This window comes from Bos taurus, chromosome 4 (assembly GCF_002263795.3).
Source record: "Bos taurus isolate L1 Dominette 01449 registration number 42190680 breed Hereford chromosome 4, ARS-UCD2.0, whole genome shotgun sequence".
Taxonomy (NCBI): Eukaryota; Metazoa; Chordata; class Mammalia; order Artiodactyla; family Bovidae; genus Bos; species Bos taurus.
This window is the reverse complement of record NC_037331.1, coordinates 91,228,595-91,247,082: the sequence shown is the minus strand read 5'-3', so window position 1 is coordinate 91,247,082 and position 18,488 is coordinate 91,228,595. Positions and strand designations below refer to the sequence as shown.

General features: G+C 39.2%; 1 protein-coding gene and 1 pseudogene across 3 annotated transcripts in view; one reads left to right on the top strand and one right to left on the bottom strand.

Moving 5' to 3' along the window:
• GRM8 (glutamate metabotropic receptor 8) overlaps nt 1-18,488 on the top strand; it is an 848,835-nt gene that overhangs the window by 272,862 nt on the left and 557,485 nt on the right. The gene's annotated exons all lie outside the window — the stretch shown is intronic.
• LOC132345127 (uncharacterized) lies at nt 3,097-3,560 on the bottom strand (annotated as a pseudogene).

Sequence of the window (18,488 nt, the reverse complement as noted above, 5' to 3'; positions counted from 1 at the left end):
TTTTAAAACTGGAGTGTGCCTGTTCCCGTGGGTGAAGAGAAGAAATCTATTTGTTGTTGTCGTTGTTGTTTAGTCTCTAGGTCATGTCCAACTCTTTTGTGACCCCATGGATGGTAGCCTGCGAGGCTCCTCTGTCCATGGGATTTCCCAGGCAAGAATACTGGAGTGGGCTGCCATTTCCTTCTCCAGGTCATCTTCCAGATCCAGGGATTGAACCTGCCTCTCCTGCATTGGCAGGCAGATTCTTTACTACTGAGCCATCTGGCAAGTCCTAATCTGCTATTACAAGTGTCAGAACTTGATAAGGAAGTCATTTAACTCTGGCCGCTGTATGATTTGTAACAATGCCTTATCTGCACAGGTACATATTTATGATGCAACTATGAAAAGACATTTTCCTTACTCTGAAAGAACATAGTATTTAATATGCGGAAATCGTGATAGGTGCTGACACAGGAGAAGACACAGAGCTGGATGGTGCAAGAGGGCACCTGAGCCAGTGTGGTGGGGGGTCAGGAAGACCTTGGGTGTCTGTGTAGGAGCAGCCACGAAATGATTTCAGATATGAAAGGAAAAATGTTATTTTTTTCACAAAATTAAAAGCTTTAATATCCTTAGTATTGAAATTATATTCTAACTATGTAAATAATTTTGACGATGGAGAGGCAGCCTAGCAGAGCATTTAAGAGCTCAGATTCTGGAGCCAGATTGCTAGGTTCACATTGTGAATTTTCCTTATATTAGTTCTGTGGACTTGGGCAAGACCCTTAACCTATTTATGCTGCAGTTTCTCTGTTTATAAATGGGGATCATGATGCTACCTAGCTCACAAGGTTTTTAGAAGGAGTAAATGAATTTACATTCATAAAAGTCTTTGAACATAGCAAGTACTCTATGTGTTTGTTAAGTAAATATTGTCATACAGATACAGAAGTATTTAAGCACACTTATTTGCCAGTGACCTGGAATATGACATGTCTTCTGTACTCTCCAAGTCAATAAAGTTAATTCTGATAGCCTGAAGCTCCTATACAGTGGTATTGAGAAGTGGGTTAAGCATTGATTGACTATGATCTCATCTAGTGAGATTGCTTATGCATATTAATGTATATTATATTATATATACATGTATGGCATCTGATCCCATCACTTCATGGGAAATAGATGGGGAAACAGTGGAAACAGTGTCAGACTTTATTTTTTGGGGCTCCAAAATCACTGCAGATGGTGATTGTAGCCATGAAATTAAAAGATGCTTACTCCTTGGAACTTATGACCAACCTAGATAGCATATTCAAAAGCAGAGACATTACTTTGCCAACAAAGGTTCGTCTAGTCAAGGCTATGGTTTTTCCTGTGGTCATGTATGGATGTGAGAGTTGGACTGTGAAGAAGGCTGAATGCCAAAGAATTGATGCTTTTGAACTGTTAGAGAAGACTCTTGAGAGTCCGTTGGACTGCAAGGAGATCAAACCAGTCCATCCTAAAGGAGATCAGTCCTGGGTGTTCATTGGAAGGACTGATGCTGAAGCTGAAACTCCAATACTTTGGCCACCTCATGTGAAGAGTTGACTCATTGGAAAAGACTCTGATGCTGGGAGGGATTGGAGGTAGGAGGAGAAGGGGACGACAGAAGTTGAGATGGCTGGATGGCATCACCGACTCAATGGACATGAGTTTGAGTGAACTCTGGGAGTTGGTGATGGACAGGGAGGCCTGGAGTGCTGTGATTCATGGGGTCGCAAAGAGTCAGACACGACTGAGCGACTGAACTGAACTGAACTGATGTGTATTAATAAGTTTGAATAGTTTTTAGGGAATCTTGAAAAATGCAAAAATAGCAAATATAAAAGTCTACAGAGTTTCTCAGAATCTAGTACATATATGATAATAGAAACTAATTATTATAAAAAAGGGAAAAATGTTGGACTTTAGTTACTTTAAGCATCAGTTAACTTGTATTAAAGACATAATACAACTACAAGTATTAATTTAACTACAATAAAATATGGCAGAAAGATAAGAGAAACTTCCTTTTCCTTGATTGCAAGAGCTAGTTATGATACTAATAAAAGAACTTGAATTTTCTTTCATACGTTTAATCTTCATGAAAGAAGAAATAGATTTTTTTGAAAGGTAGCTATAACATGCTAATAAGGAATCTTTCTTTAGTTCTGCTTCAGTTACTAATAAACTCAAATTGCAGTCTTGTTCTTTCGACAAGTAAAATACATAGAAGATAAATATTTAGTTTGAAATCACAACAAAGTGATCAGTTTGTTCTTTTTATTTTTTATCCTCCTGGGCAGTGGTGAATTTATTAATCACTAGTAGATCCTCTCTTCAAAGGCTGAGCTGATTTTGTTTTGCGGATGTTGAACCAAAAGTTGCCTGTAGAATGTCATTCTGTAATTCAAGCTACTGAGCTGGAGCCTATGGAAAAAGACATAGTGTAGGTTTCATGTGGGTGTAAAGGAAATGGGAAAGGTATACACATTTGGCCAAAATAATGCTGAAATAGTTTGCTTGTGCTTCTTATAACTCCCATTTATGTCAGTGAACTCAGTAAATTATTTCTAAAAAAGCTTTTTTTTTCTTTGTGTGTGCACGCGTGTGTGTGCTGTGTGGAAGGAGTTTGGTAGAAACTTGGGAGGAAGATAATTAGGAAAGTTTTATCTAGATAATGTGAGGAGACATAGGTAGGTACCTAAGTCATAGAAGCCAATGGCACATAAGCCTGAAAAATCCAAAATCGTTTTCAGGGACCAAACAAGTTATTTATAATCCTCCTAAATGAAAAGGTCAGTTTAATAATAGAATTATTCAGTTTCAGCATTATCTTTTCTAAGCACTAAGTTCATGAAAAAGAAACTTGATTCTGTAGGTATTAGGGAGCCAAGGTGCATTCCTAGCTAGGGTAATGGCAGGCTATAATTTTTCTTATTCATACAGTATTTACTATTTGTTTTCTCTCTGTCAAACCTTGAGTTGACCATTTTCCCCCCTGCCCAGGCTGCTTGGAAAGGTATAGGGAAATAAATATACAGAACAGACAAGATGTGGAAGAAAGAACCCTGGAAGATGGAGACAGCTCCTTCACATGGCAAAGAGGATGAGAAAGGCCATCCTCAGGCAAAAGACCCCCATGGTCTCCAAGAGGGCAAAGCCCGGAATGGCTTCAGAGAAGAATTGTAGCTTCAGAGATGGATTCTTGGCATAACAAGTGCTGACGCTCCCAAACACAGTCTTAATCCCTACCCCAGAGCCAAGCCCCTCTGACTGTGGCAGTTCCAACCCAAATGAACTTGGCTGCTGTGTCAATGTCCCTTGAAATGGTGCTATTTTGGAAGCTGCTGTTAGGGATAAGTAAGGTCAGGGGACATGTGACTGCCAAGCTGCAGCTCTCATCTGTTAGTACCATCACAGAGAGTGGTTGGCTCAGCAGCTGAGAGGTAATCCTGACCAGTGAGTGCAAAGAGATGAACTTGGGGCAGGCATATATTTTCTGGGGCTGGGGTCAGTGGCAAGAGCTGCTCCCAGGGCAGAGAAGACAGAGAGGGGCAATGGCAGACTGTTTTAAGATTAACTATGATTTAGTGTACATGATCAATTGCAAGGGAGAGAAATTGAGATATTAAACCTTTGGGGAAGTTGTTTTAGTCATTCAGGTATAAATAGTGACAGACTCGACTGTATGGCCCCCTGGGAACAGAATAAAGATATTTGTTCAAAAACTAATGACGTGAAACTAAGGCGATCTAATGACAAGGTGAAGAAGCTGGGGGTGGAGGTTTTCCAAGAGGGAATGTTGAGTAGTTTGTTGTACTATATGGAAATAGAAGTAGTGAAGAGTAGCCACATCTAAAAATATGATCATTGAAACTAGAAAGCCTGGAGAACGCTTGTTGATGGAATAAAACATACAGGCGAGATGCTTTTTTTTTTCAAGCTGTGGGTAGACAGTTAAATGAGAAAAAGGCAGAAAAAATAGTAAACAGTACTGTGAAGAATGGTTATTTTGATAATTTAAGATAATTAGTTTGTGATATGTTTGTAATAGTATATTTAATGAAAAAAATTCTTGATTCATACTGAGAACATACAAGCTCTTTTTCCCCAAGGAAGGGCAAAGTTAAACAAAACTTTGAAATCAGAAGTGTTAAGATAAAAATATAAAAATTGTGGGTAGAAATTCTAAAGAAAAGAAGACTGAAAAAAAACCCAGTAGATTTAAGGAAATCCTAAAACCATCAGTGTTCTCCCTCTGAAGATCATCAAGGGAAAACAGACTGATGGCTGTGGTGTTGGGCTCACTTGAATGAAACAAAAATAGCTTGTTGCCATGAGTCGGAAAGAAAGATACTCTAGCATTAAAATTCATAACTTAGGGACTTCCCTGACTATTTAGTGGTTAAGACTCTGCACTTCCGATGCAGGAGGTTCTCTGGTCAGGGAACTAAGATGCCACATGCAGCATAGCTAAAAAAAATTCATAACTTAAATAATCTTTTCCATTAACTGTTTACCTATTATGGCTGATCTTTCTACTAGAAAGTAAGCTCCATGAGAACAGGTACCATATCTGTTTTCTCCATGATGATATATCCAGCAGCTAGAAAAGACATAGATAAGTATATGTTGAATTAAAAAATGAGTATACAGTTGCACCTTCTGATCTTTAGCAGGCAATAAAGTCTGCCCAACTCCAAGAACAATTCACAATATGGAAAAGCATTCTCTGTGAATATTAAAGTGCAACAGAGAATAAAGTACTTATATATATTTAAAATATTTATTAGAGAAACAGTTGTCATTATACTTATCTCATTTATATTTAAATTTTAGAATGCTCTACTGTGGTTTTCAATTTAGTAGATTCACCTGCTTAGTTATAGCTCATTTGGGCAAATATTAGAATTATTCTGATTTCCTTGAGCTTTCTGTGACTGGGCCAGGGGAGGAGGAAGGAGTTGTTCAGGAGTGTGTTAATTGGCCTTGTGTTCAGAATTCACTCAGTGATGATACATATCAGTATCATGTATTGAACTGTGTGTAGGAGCAGATGTTTGGCATGTTTCAGGCTACTTTTGGGAATAGTCTCTATTGAAGAAAGGAAAGTATGCTTCATATCCGTTCATGTTATTTATGAGAGTAAAGAGGGATTTCTCACAAAGGGAGAATGCTGGATGGACTATTATATTTACAAGATAAAGCACGCTATGTGCAAATTAGCAGAGTCAGTCAGTATAGAAGAGGACAAAGAGATATAAATACATTCCCGCGGAAGGAGATTAACTCTCTAAAGAGCAAACATGCAAGAAAATAGATGATTTTCTAGCCTTGGTTCCACTCCCCAAGGTAACCATTTGTTTCTGTTGTTTTTATAAGAAAAAATCTTTTGCAAGAACTCTATTGCCCCACAAAAAGGTGTTTGAATATTGGAATCTTGGGGTTAAGAGGGATTTTCAAAAATTATCTAATCTTACCACCTATCTGATGCTTGAATTAATTTTGCAAAAACCTTGTCAGAGATCTTTCAGTCAGAGATCCAGCACCTTCTAGAGAGAGTGGCCAGAAGCTCCATCCTTGGAGAACTTTGACACTAAGATATGCTTCAGTTCAGTTCAGTTCAGTTCAGTTGCTCAGTCGTGTCTGACTCTTTGTGACCCCAAGAATCACAGCACGCCAGGCCTCCCTGTTCATTACCAACTCCCAGAGTTTACTCAAACTCATGTCCATTGAGTCGGTGATGCCATCCAGCCATCTCATCCTCTGTTGTCCCCTTCTCCTCCTGCCCCCAATCCCTCCCAGCATCAGGGTCTTTTCCAATGAGTCAACTCCCTGCATGAGGTGGCCAAAGTATTGGAGTTTCAGCTTCAGCATCAGTTCTTCCAATGAACACCCAGGACTGATCTCCTTTAGAATGGACTGGTTGGATCTCCTGGCAGTCCAAGGGACTCTTAAGAGTCTTCTCCAACACCACAGTTCAAAAGCATCCATTCTTTGGTTCTCAGCCTTCTTCACAGTCCAACTCTCACATCCATACACAACCACTGGAAAAATCATAGCCTTGACTAGACGGACCTTTGTTGGCAAAGTAATGTCTCTGCTTTTGAATATGCTATCTAGTTTGGTCATAATTTTCCTTCCAAGGAGTAAACCATGGCTGCAGTCACCATCTGCAGTGATTTTGGAGCCCCCCAAAATAAAGTCTGACACTGTTTCCACTGTTTCCCCATCTATTTTCCATGAAGTGATGGGACTAGATGCCATGATGTTAGTTTTCCAAATGTTGAGCTTTAAGCCAACTGTTTCACTCTCCTCTTTCACTTTCATCAAGAGACTTTTTAGTTCCTCTTCATTTTCTGCCATAAGGGTGGTGTCATCTGCATATCTGAGGTTATTGAGATTTCTCCGGGCAATCTTGATTCCAGCTTGTGCTTCCTCTAGCCCAGCGTTTCTCATGATGTACTCTGCATAGACGTTAAATAAGCAGGGTGACAATATACAGCATTGATGTACTCCTTTTCCCATTTGGAACCAGTCTGTTGTTCCATGTCCAGTTCTAACTGTTGCTTCCTGACCTGCATATAGGTTTCTCAAGAGGCAAGTCAGGTGGTCTGATATTCCCATCTCTTTCAGAACTTTCCATAGTTTATTGTGATCCACACAGTCAAAGGCTTTGGCATAGTCCATAAAGCAGAAATAGATGTTTTTTTGGAACTCTCTTGCTTTTTTGATGATCCAGCAAATGTTGGCAATTTGATCTCTGGTTCTTCTGCCTTTCGTAAAACTGGCTTGAACATCTGGAATTTCATGGTTCACGTATTGCTGAAGCCTGCCTTCGGAGAATTTTGAGCATTATTTTACTAGCATGTGAGATGAATACACTTGTGCGGTAGTTTGGGCATTCTTTGGCATTGCCTTTCTTTGGGATTGGAATGAAAACTGACCGTTTCCAGTCCTGTGGCCACTGCTGAGTTTACCAAATGTGCTGGCATATTGAGTGCAGCACTTTCACAGGATCATCTTTTAGGATTTGAAATAGCTCAACTGGAATTCCATCACCTCCACTAGCTTTGTTCGTAGTGATGCTTTCTAAGGCCCACTTGACTTCACATTCCAGGATGTCTGACTCTAGGTCAGTGATCACACCATCGTGATTATCTGGGTTGTGAAGCTCTTTTTTGTACAGTTCTTCCATGTACTCTTGCCACCTCTTCTTGTATCTTCTGCTTCTGTTAGGTCCATACCATTTCTGTCCTTTATTGAGCCCATCTTTGAAAAATGTTCCCTTGGTATCTCTAATTTTCTTGAAGAGATCTCTAGTCTTTCCCATTCTATTGTTTTCCTCTACTTCTTTGCACTGATCGCTGAGGAAGGCTTTCTTATCTCTCCTTGCTATTCTTTGGAACTCTGCATTCAGATGCTTATATCCTTCCTTTTCTCCTTTGCTTTTTGCTTCTCTTCTTTTCACAGCTATATGTACGGCCTCCTCAGATATCCATTTTGCTTTTTTGCATTTCTTTTCCATGGGGATGGTCTTGATCCCTGTCTCCTGTACAGTGTCATGAACCTCTGTCCATAGTTCATCAGGCACTCTATCTATCAGATCTAGTCCCTTAAATCTATTTCTCACTTCCACTGTATAATCATAAGGGATTTGATTTAGGTTATACCTGAATGGTCTAGTGGTTTCTCTACTTTCTTCAATTTCAGTCTGAATTTGGCAATAAGGAGTTCATGGTCTGAGCCACAGTCAGCTCCTGGTCTTGTTTTTGCTGACTCTGTAGAGCTTCTCCATTTTTGGCTGCAAAGAATATTATCAATCTGATTTCGGTGTTGACCATCTGGTGATGTCCATGTGTAGAGTCTTCTCTTGTGTTGTTGGAAGAGTGTGTTTGCTATGACCAGTGCGTTCTCTTGGCAAAACGCTATTAGTCTTTGCCCTGCTTCATTCCGTATTCCAAGGCCAAATTTCCCTGCTACCCCAGGTGTTTCTTGACTTCCTAGTTTTTCATTCCAGTCCCTTATAATGAAAAGGACATCTTTTTTGGGTGTTAGTTCTAAAAGGTCTTGTAGGTCTTCATAGAACCGTTCCACTTTAGCTTCTTCAGAATTGCTGGTTGTGGGATAGGCTTGGATTACTGTGATATTGAATGGTTTGCCTTGGAAACGAACAGAGATCATTCTGTCGTTTTTGAGATTGCATCCAAGTACTGCATTTCAGACTCTTTTGTTGACTATGATGGCTACTACATTTCTACTAAGGGATTCCTGCCCACAGTAATAGATATAATGGTCATCTGAGTTAAATTCACCCATTCCAGTCCATTTTAGTTTGCTGATTCCTAGAATGTCAATGTTCACTCTTGCCATCTCCTGTTTGACCACTTCCAATTTGCCTTGATTCATGGACCTAACATTCCAGGTTCCTATGCAGTATTGCTCTTTACAGCATTGGACCTTGCTTCTATCACCAGTCATATCTACAACTGGGTTTTTGCTTTGGCTCCATCACTTCATTCTTTGTGGAATTATTTCTCCACTGTTCTCCAGTAGCATATTGGGTACCTACTGACCTGGGGAGTTCCTCTTTCAGTATCCTATCATTTTGCCTTTTCATACTGTTCATGGGGTTCTCAAGGCAAGAATACTGAAGTGGTTTGCCATTCCCTTCTCCAGTGGACCACATTCTGTCAGACCTCTCCGCCATGACCCTGCTGTCTTGGGTGGCCCCACATGGCATGGCTTAGTTTCATTGAGTTAGACAAGGCTGTGGTCTGTGTGATCAGATTGACTAGTTTTCTGTGATTATGGTTTCGGTGTGTCTGCCCTCTGATGCCCTCTTGCAACACCTACCATCTTACTTGGGTTTCTCTACCCTTGGACATAAGATATGCTTACAGAATCTAATTCTGCTGCTTTGTGCCTGCCATTCATTTGTCTTGTTGAAACAACACCACCTCCAATTCTTTTTCCCACTGAAGTTCTTAGGGTATTTGAACATGCTTATCAGATAATTCCTCCAAGAGTTTTTTGAATGGCATTGATTCGACAGATCACTCCTCAGGGTATCCAGTTGGTCCATACATACTTATACTGCAGTATGTCTAGGGTGGTCTGTGGGGTTTTTCTCCTTTTCATATAGACTGTCTCCTCTCCCCTCATTTTGTCCTCATTTTTCTCTCTCCCTCTCCTCCCCTTTTTTCTTCATTCCTCCTATTATTCTATAGTACCTTCATTCATTCATTCAGCAAACTTTCAGTTTCCTGTTGATTCATATTAGCCTTTCTAAAGACCATGGGGTCGCAAAGAGTCGGACACAACTGAGCAACTGAACAGCAATAACACAGACTAACATCACGAAGCTTCTGTTGCATGGATTGTTACTAAGTTATTGCTACTGTCCAGTCTGTACAATTGTCCTTTGGATATAATCATCTTTTTTTGCATTTATTTTTATTACTTTTCATCTTATTCAGCCCTTGTTTCTAACATATCAGCTTCTTTTTTGATCACTTTCAGTCATCCAACACTGTTCTGTCTACAGATCCTATGGTGTCATCTTTATAGCTGCATCTCATTGATGAGAATGTGGAATGTTGAAACAAATGGAACCTAGGAAAGAATCCTTCTATGATGTTGGAAACCTAGAACTAGGTTCACACCCTCTGGGTTTTATTGTTGAAACTGTGACAAATCTGTTTTAATATTCATGCACTTAGCTTCTTCTTACTCCATTTTGTCCACAAAGATAAGTTAAAAGATCTTCTGAAGGTTTCACTGAAGGTGATGTGTGTTAGGTCTTTACATTTACTATAATCCCAAGAATTATAACAAGGAAAGGGCATTTGCCTATTATCCTTTCCTTCTGAAATTTTTGTCTCATTCTCTTTTTAGCATATTTCTTCTTAGGCAAGCAAACCTTTTGATTCCCTAACAGACACACAAGACTGAGAGAAGGATATTGGAAAAAGTCAAAACTTCAGATAATTATTGGAAATAATAAGGCATTGTATGGGAGTACAAAACATAAGATCAAAATGCTTTGATTGTTGCATGAGATCCACTACTTTCTAATCAGCAAAGGACTTGAAATAATTGATGTTTTTGTTGAAACAAATCAGAATCTTCAAAACTCTGCTAATGCTTATTTCTTGAGGTTTTTCTTAAGTCTTCCAAAGAACTGAAAATAGTAAAAATCATCATATACATTGATATCATGAAACTGTGTTTATACAGATTTTGATCAAAATAGATAAAATGCACAAGGAATTCTTTAATGAAGATAAACCCTTGTGGAAAGGTATATACAAATGAATGAGTTGGATATTACAGTGATGGATGGAATTGAAGAATTACAAGACCAGTCTTTGTCTTTTTCTGTGGAAAATAAGAGTGAAGTTGCATTCATTGTGCAAGTAAACCATTAGAGATAGAATCAACTGAACAAATACTGTCCTCTATTTGTTGTTATTCAGTTGCTAAGTTGTGTCCAACTCTTTGCAACCCCATGGACTGCAGCATGCCAGGCTCCCCTGTCCTTCACTATCTCCTGGAATTTGCTCAAATTCATGTCCACTGAGTTGGTGATTCTGTCTAACCATCTCATCCTCTCCTGCCCTCTTCTCTTGCCTTCAGTCTTTCCCAGCATCAGGGTCTTTTTCAATGAGGTTGCCAAAGTGTTGGAGCTTAAGCTTCAGCATCAATACTTCCAATGAATATTCAGGGTTGATTTCCTTTAAGATTGACTGGTTTGAGCTCCTTGCAGTCCAAGGGACTCTCAAGAGTCTTCTCCAGCACCACAGTTCAAAAGCATCAATTCTTTGGTGCTCAGCCTTCTTTATGGTCCAACTCTCACATTCGTATATGGCTATTGAAAAAACCATAGCTCTGACTAGATGGACCTTTGTTGGCAAAGTGATGTCTTGGCTTTGTAGTATGCTGTCTAGGTTTGTCATAGCTTTCCTTCCAAGAAGCAAATGTCTTTTAATTTCATGGCAGCAGTCACTGTCTGCAGTGATTTTGGAGCCCAAGAAAATAAAATCTATTACTGTTTCTACTTTTTCCCCTGCTATTTGCCATGAAGTGAAGGGACTGGATGCCATGATCTTAGTTTTTTTTGAATGTTGAGTTTCAAGCCAACTTTTTTCACTTTACCATTTCCCTCATCAAGAGGCTCTTTAGTTCTTCACTTTCTGTCATTAGAGTGATAAACAGTAATGAATTTTCTGTAAGATATTGCTACCTATTTTTCACCTAAGCTGACAGATGTTCTCTATGACCAGTGTGACTGTGTCTAAGATATCATTATTCAAGTGACTGAGTTTTATATTAAATTATATTCTACACATGTAGTCATTTAAATTATGTAGACATTTTTGTTAAATTTCATGATATCTTGTGTTTCTTATGCTGTAATTAGAAACATGAAAATTTTAAATACCACAATTTAAAAAATCATCATTATGGTAAACCTTTAATATACAGCTATAGAAAGGAATTTAATATGAGCCAGAACCAAAAGAGGTTTCCAAGGTACAAAGGATTTTTTTGGAAGTATAGATTTCATTGGTAGTTTGTGTTTGTGTGCGTGTGTTCCTAAGACAGAGAGAAAATGAGATAGTCATTTATACTGGTGTATTTTGAAATTTTAATTATTATTGCTACAGTTTGTCACTATTTGGACCCTCAAAAAATGTTCCTGATACTACCTTCCTAGTATCTTTTTTTTTTTTTTTTTCTACTTGGTTTGAGTATTTGTTATCAGTTTCATCATTAAAGGAGAAACTGGGTAGTCAAAAGATAAACAGTTAAAATGAAATTTTAATAGTTGGAGAATTGCAAATACAGCTGTGATTTATTTTATTCCAACATTTCATTAAAGATTTACATTCTTAGAATTTTTAGAAACTAAAATGAATGTTATTTTATTTTCTTGTCATTAACCCATGTGCATGGAGATTACCAGAGACCACTGACTGAAGTTATTAGATATCTTGAGCTCCCAAATAAAAATGTCAGAAGGTATTGCCCTGTTCTATGTTGTGTTACAGAATGGATGCATTTCCTGTGGGTGAGGGCATTAGTGTTAAAGTGAGGGAAGTTATATGTTACTCCTGCCTTCAATCAGAATTCCTATAGTGAAGGGAAACTGTAATCACCATAAATTTATACAAAATTAGGTTTGTTTTGATTTGGGTTTTTTTTTTTTTTTGGCCATACCTGGTGGCTTGCAGGATCTTAACCTTTTGGATAAATATTATTGTCCCCAGTAAATGAATTAAGAAACTGAGACTTAGAGAGATGAGGTCACTTGCCCAAGGATATATAAATACTGGAAAAGTAGAATATGAACCCAGGTGGATTGACTCCAAAGTTCTAACCAGTATATTATATAGCATTAAAGTGTGATCTACAGACCAGAGGCATCAGTGTCTCCTAGGGATATATTAGAAATGCAAGTTTTAGGGCCCTAACCCAGTTGTAAGGAAACCCTGAAAGCAAGGCTCAGATATTTTAACAAGTCCTGCAGGCTATGCTGAGACTTTCTAAAGTTTGAGAAATACTGTTACATAGCACAGGGGTCTCCCACAATAGGAATAAGAGGCATTGCTAATAAAGATAGGACCTAATAAAGTTTATTGGCTAGCTGGCTGGCTCATATTGTAATCCTAAAATAATGTCATATTTGCAAGGTTGACTAAGCTTTTAGTTGCTTAATAACAAATAAAATTGCATTTGCTCAAATGTGCTTTAATTATAGTGCCCAGTAGGCAGAACTATGGTAACAAAATATACGAGGCTTTAATGTTTTTTGCATAATGAGCATAGTCAAAGCATTTAGCACAAATGGATTACAATTCCCCATGTTACATGGGAAAGTTCTAAAAGGACCACATACTTTTCTTGGGTCTGACCTCCTCTTGTTCTCCATCTTAGTCTAATCCTATTATTTCCTTTCTAAAAAAGTGCAGGATACAGTATCTGTGTTCCTGAGAGGAAAGGACAAACTGACAAGATCCTTCCTTATATTATCCTGAGTTGATAGATTGGTTAAATCTAGCATTTGTAATGCAGACAGAAATAAACAGTTTCTGAACAAAAGCTGATTAAGAATTTAGCTGCAAAACAGAGAACTTGCTTGCTTTAGTGAAAAAAAAATTGATTGACATTAAGGAATTAAGCATCCCCAAAGGATAAATATATTTGATTCCAAGAAAAAAAAAAGACAGTTTAAAAAATAATATACCAAAGCACCAAAGTGCAGAGATGCCTGGTGAATGTGATTATGTCTACCCAACATCAGTACAACTATTTGAAAAGCACAACATTCAAGTTGTAATTTTTTTGCTCTGCATGATGCAAAATAAGCAATTTGATTGTTCTTTTTTCCACTAAATTGACTGGTTTTTGAATGCGTTATTTGACCCACAGTACCGTATTATCCGTAGCATTTCCCAGATGACTGAACTAAGTAGATGTCTTATTGTTGCTTTTTTCTAATAGATGTGTATGGGGATGAAGATAGTGATAATTGGAAAAGAGGAAAGCATAGCATTTGGAACTTGAAAGTGAAGATTTTAGAAGCATGAGTGGTCTTCAGCCTAGAAGACCTGGGGTTTGGCTGCAGTCATGGGCAGGCTGTCTCTGCCTGCATAGGCTTGTACACACTTGTTAGCACAAATTGAAAAGCCAAAAGTGTTACTTGCTCAGTTGTGTCCAACTCTTTGCAACCCCATGGACTGTATTTCACCAGGCTCCTTTGTCCATGGAATTCTCCAGTCAAGAATACTGGAGTGGGTTGCCATTCCCTTCTCTGGGGGATCTTCCCAACCCATCTTCCCTGGTCTCCTGCATTGCAGGCAGATTCTTTACTGTCTGAGCCACCAGGGAAGCCCAGATTTGTACCTTATAAATAGGGCAGAAGGGTCCAGCGTCTTGTTGCAAATCCTGAAATACTCCCTTCTTGGCATCTGTTTCTAACTTTTCTCTGATGTGGGGCTTGAATCTCAAAATGGGCCCTGATTTCTACCCAAGAGCAGTTTCCTCTTGTGTCTTCCTGCCTTGAGTGTATCTCTCCACTCCTGTCCTACATACCCTGTTCTGTAGTTGCCTGTGCTCCTGTCCAGCTTGAACTTCAGTACTGGGGCGCACAGACCACCTGTCCCAGCCTTGAACCTTGTCTACCATGAAGGTTTGGCCAGCCTCTTGGAAATCAGTCCTGTTCGTTGACTCATGGGGGAGGGTGAGTTGGTGAAGTGCATCTGCTAAGTGTTCCAGTTAAGTGTATCTGCCTGCTTTGAGGCCCCCATCAGCGATTCAGTAATTTTAAGATCTGGAGTAACTCCTCTGTGGATCTCCGTTTCCTCATCTATTTTATATCCAGTGATGCGTGTGTGTTTTGCTTCTTTTTTTGAATGAATGAATGCTGATGAAAATAGAGTAGAATAATATGTTTCAGATGCTTATCAAAGTCTACACACAGATTAAGCGTTCAAACATGTGTTTCTCTTTATTATTATGGATTTTTTCCTAGTCTTTTGTTTTGGAGGGGGGGTGCAGAGGGAATCAAGCCATTTTATTGAGGGGCTTTGGGGGAGAGTTAAAGGGGTGGGGGGACAGTGAGATCCAATGTCCTTCTCCTGGCTGGGATCTTTCTAACTTCACAGTGGCTGAAAATTCCTACTCTTTGTTTGGCTATTTGTTTTTAGCACTGTTACCACCCAGTCCCTGTCTATATAAAATGGTCCCTGGCCACAATCTCTATCTTGTTGGCTGGTTTTGGCTACTTTCATGCGACCACCTTCCACAACCTGCCATGACAAGACCAACATACATTTAGCATGAATCACATAATTTATTTAGAGACATTTATTGTTATCCACTAAGGCTCAAGAGGATTGAGCCATTGAATGAAATGGTTTCCTCAATCTGTGCAATTAGGAAAACATTTTAGGAAAATTTTCTCCTACAATTCTGTGAGAATTTCTGTGGGAGAAACTTCAACATAGTACAAATGTTTAGTTCCATGCTTCTGGCTTCCTGGACTGAGTAAATAGTAGAATGCCAGGAGTATGGAGTTTAACCATTTAATGTATAGTCTTGTCTGATTGTTAATTTAGGCATCTATAGATATAATCCAGAGAAGGCAATGGCACCCCACTCCAGTACTTTTGCCTAGAAAATCCCATGGACGGAGGAGCCTAGTAGGCTGCAGTCCATGGGGTCGCTAGAGTGGGACATGACTGAGCGACTTCACTTTCACTTTTCACTTTCATGCATTGGAGGAGGAAATGGCAACCCACTCCAGTGTTCTTGCCTGGAGAATCCCAGGGACGGGGAAGCCTGGTGGGCTGCCGTCTATGGGGTCGCACAGAGTCGGACACGACTGAAGCGACTTAGCAGCAACATAGATATAATCATTGGTTTGGGTTTCAGTGTTGGGCTTTTGCTTGACCTTTCAATAGCAGTCAACCAGTTTAAGCAGTTTGTCATTCTTATAGCAAGTATGCAAAGAAGACCCCAAAGTGGTAAGTGGGTTTGGATGTCAATGTAGCTAAAACTTGATGGAGGTGGAGGATTGATTAGATTATGACTGATATAGACATACTTCACTGACCATGATTTAAGAGCTTCACAATTTTATTTTCATTGCTAGAGTATTTACATACTTTTGAGTTGTCTAATAGATAAATCTTGAAAGTGAAAATAAAGTGAAGTCGCTCAGTTGTGTCCAACTCTTTGTGACCCCATGGACTGTAGCCTACCAGGCTTCTCCATCCATGGGATTTTCCAGGCAAGAATACTGGAGTTGGTTGCCATTTCCTTCTCCAGGAGATATTCCTGACCCAGGGATTGAACCCGGGTCTCCCACATTGTAGGCAGATGCTTTACTGTCTGGGCCACCAGGGAATTCTGATAAATCTTAGACCATGGCATTATGTTACCATGATGGTACAGTGGTAAACTCATATATCACGTCTAATGGATATCAAAGTGGTAGTTTCTCCAAGACCAGTGTGTGTCTATAAGACATTTCATAAACTGAAATCAGAGAACACATTGAAATCTGTATATATATCCTGTGCATTTATAGGTGCACATTTAACTATGCATGAATAATTCACACACATGAGTGGGATTTCTTATGAGTGCCAAATATGAAACTTTTAAGTCATGAAGGTTTAAGGCAAGACCTATTTTTCCTCAAGACCGATTTTTTCTTGATTATGGTTTATTAGTTTAAACTTGACCAGTTGTATATTAATAGTAGTCTACTCTTTGAAGAGAGGGCTATTCTCTCAAAGCTTTTTAGGACAACATATGAATTTTGGACCTATTTAAAACTTGACAAATAGGATTACAGAAATAGTATATGAAATACTGTAAGTTTTTAAATGTGAAGGCTGCTGTTTTATGTAATTGACCATTTTACAATGCTTTCAGGCATTTTTAGGGACATGTTTGTATTTGAGGGCAAAAGGGAGAGAATAGTCTAAAGAGAGACAAAGGTGAAGAAGCGAGGCCCATATAATGTATCTAAAATTTCTGTATTTTTTTTCCCAAGGAGAGTGGATTTAAGATAACCTTCAGTTCAGTTCAGTTCAGTTCAGTCGCTCAGTCATGTCCGACTCTTCGTGACCCTATGAATCGCAGCACGCCAGGCCTCCCTGTCCATCACCAACTCCTGGAGTTCACTCAGACTCATGTCCATTGAGTCAGTGATGCCATCCAGCCATCTCATCCTCTGTCGTCCCCTTCTCCTCCTGCCCCCAATCCCTCCCAGCATCAGAGTCTTTTCCAATGAGTCAACTCTTCGCATGAGGTGGCCAAAGTACTGGAGTTTCAGCTTTAGCATCATTCCCTCCAAAGAACACCCAGGGCTGATCTCCTTCAGAATGGACTGGTTGGATCTCCTTGCAGTCCAAGGGACTCTAAAGAGTCTTCTCCAACACCACAGTTCAAAAGCATCCATTCTTCGGCACTCAGCCTTCTTCACAGTCCAACTCTCACATCCATACATGACCACAGGAAAAACCATAGCCTTGACTAGATGAACCTTTGTTGGCAAAGTAATATCTCTGCTTTTGAATATGCTATCTAGTTTGGTCATAACTTTCCTTCCAAGGAGTAATCGTCTTTTAATTTCATGGCTGCAGTCACCGTCTGCAGTGATTTTGGAGCCCCTCAAAATAAAGTCTGACACTGTTTCCACTGTTTCCGCATCTATTTCCCATGAAGTGATGGGACCAGATGCCATGATCTTCATTTTCTGAATGTTGAGCTTTAAGCCAACCTTTTCACTCTCCTCTTTCACTTTCATCAAGAGGCTTTTTAGTTCCTCTTCACTTTCTGCCATAAGGGTGGTGTCATCTGCTTAGCTTGTGGAATTCTTAATCTGGCAGAGATCACAATAAGACCATTGAATTTGGAGAATTATCTGAGTTATTTTTTGCATATTTATGAAATAAATATATGTGAAAAAATGAAGCAGTGACAATAACTACCAGAAACTCATCTTATGCGTGGCCCCAAGGTAAGATGGTCCAGGCATTTTGTGTCTCAGGATGAGTGAGCGCAATAGCAGATATTGCGTGAGGGAGACTTATGGAGCAAGGATGTGTAAGCCCTTACTTATTTCTGCTCTGGGGAGCTTGATGTAGTAGGGTTGGGCCCTAGGTGTGACATTAACGCATGACGATGCAAACCCAACAGCCCCAGTCTGAACCATGGGTGCTTTCTCTGTCTCCACCCTTGTCCTCTTGTTTTTCAGAGCTAAGCAGTCACACTGGTTTGTTTCTCTCAAAAGCAATTTTCTTTCTCATTGACATTTTTTTCTGATGATCTGGGGAGAGCCTTGAGCAGCATGTTATTGTTTCTATTGGTCCAATTAGCTTTGTTTTACTTAGAAGACAAGTTTACTAAATCAAAAGTTTTCCAGCTGGGTCATGCTGACCAGTACAATAGTCTCTCCAATTATTTTGCTATTAGAGCAAAACACGTCCACTCCCTAAACCCTCAGTGTAGAAATCATGATATATATGTTTCTCTCTTTCAAGGGAAGATAATCATCATATTATTTGTAGGAAAATTTTCAGAGCACAAGCTGACACCTTTTGTTGTTTCCTTTTACTTTTAAGGTGACATAATCACTAACAGTTTTAAGAAATCTCTGTACTTCCTTACTCGGTGTATAAATCTTTTCCATTATTCTTGTGGAAGTATATTTTTGGCTCTTGCTTTGGTTTCACAAGGCACTGTTTTCTGTGTTTTAATCTAACTTGAGTAATATCTTTGATTACTTACCAAGTGTCACACATTATGCTGGTGGCTAGAGACAGGAAGATGAAAAGACATGAATTGCCCTCAAGCAGCTCATAATCTTTCAAACAGGAATCATTCAGTTTTGTGCTTATTTGTTGATATATACAAGTGTCATGAGAAGCTTGTCCACAGCATACCAGAAGACACAGAGGGTCATG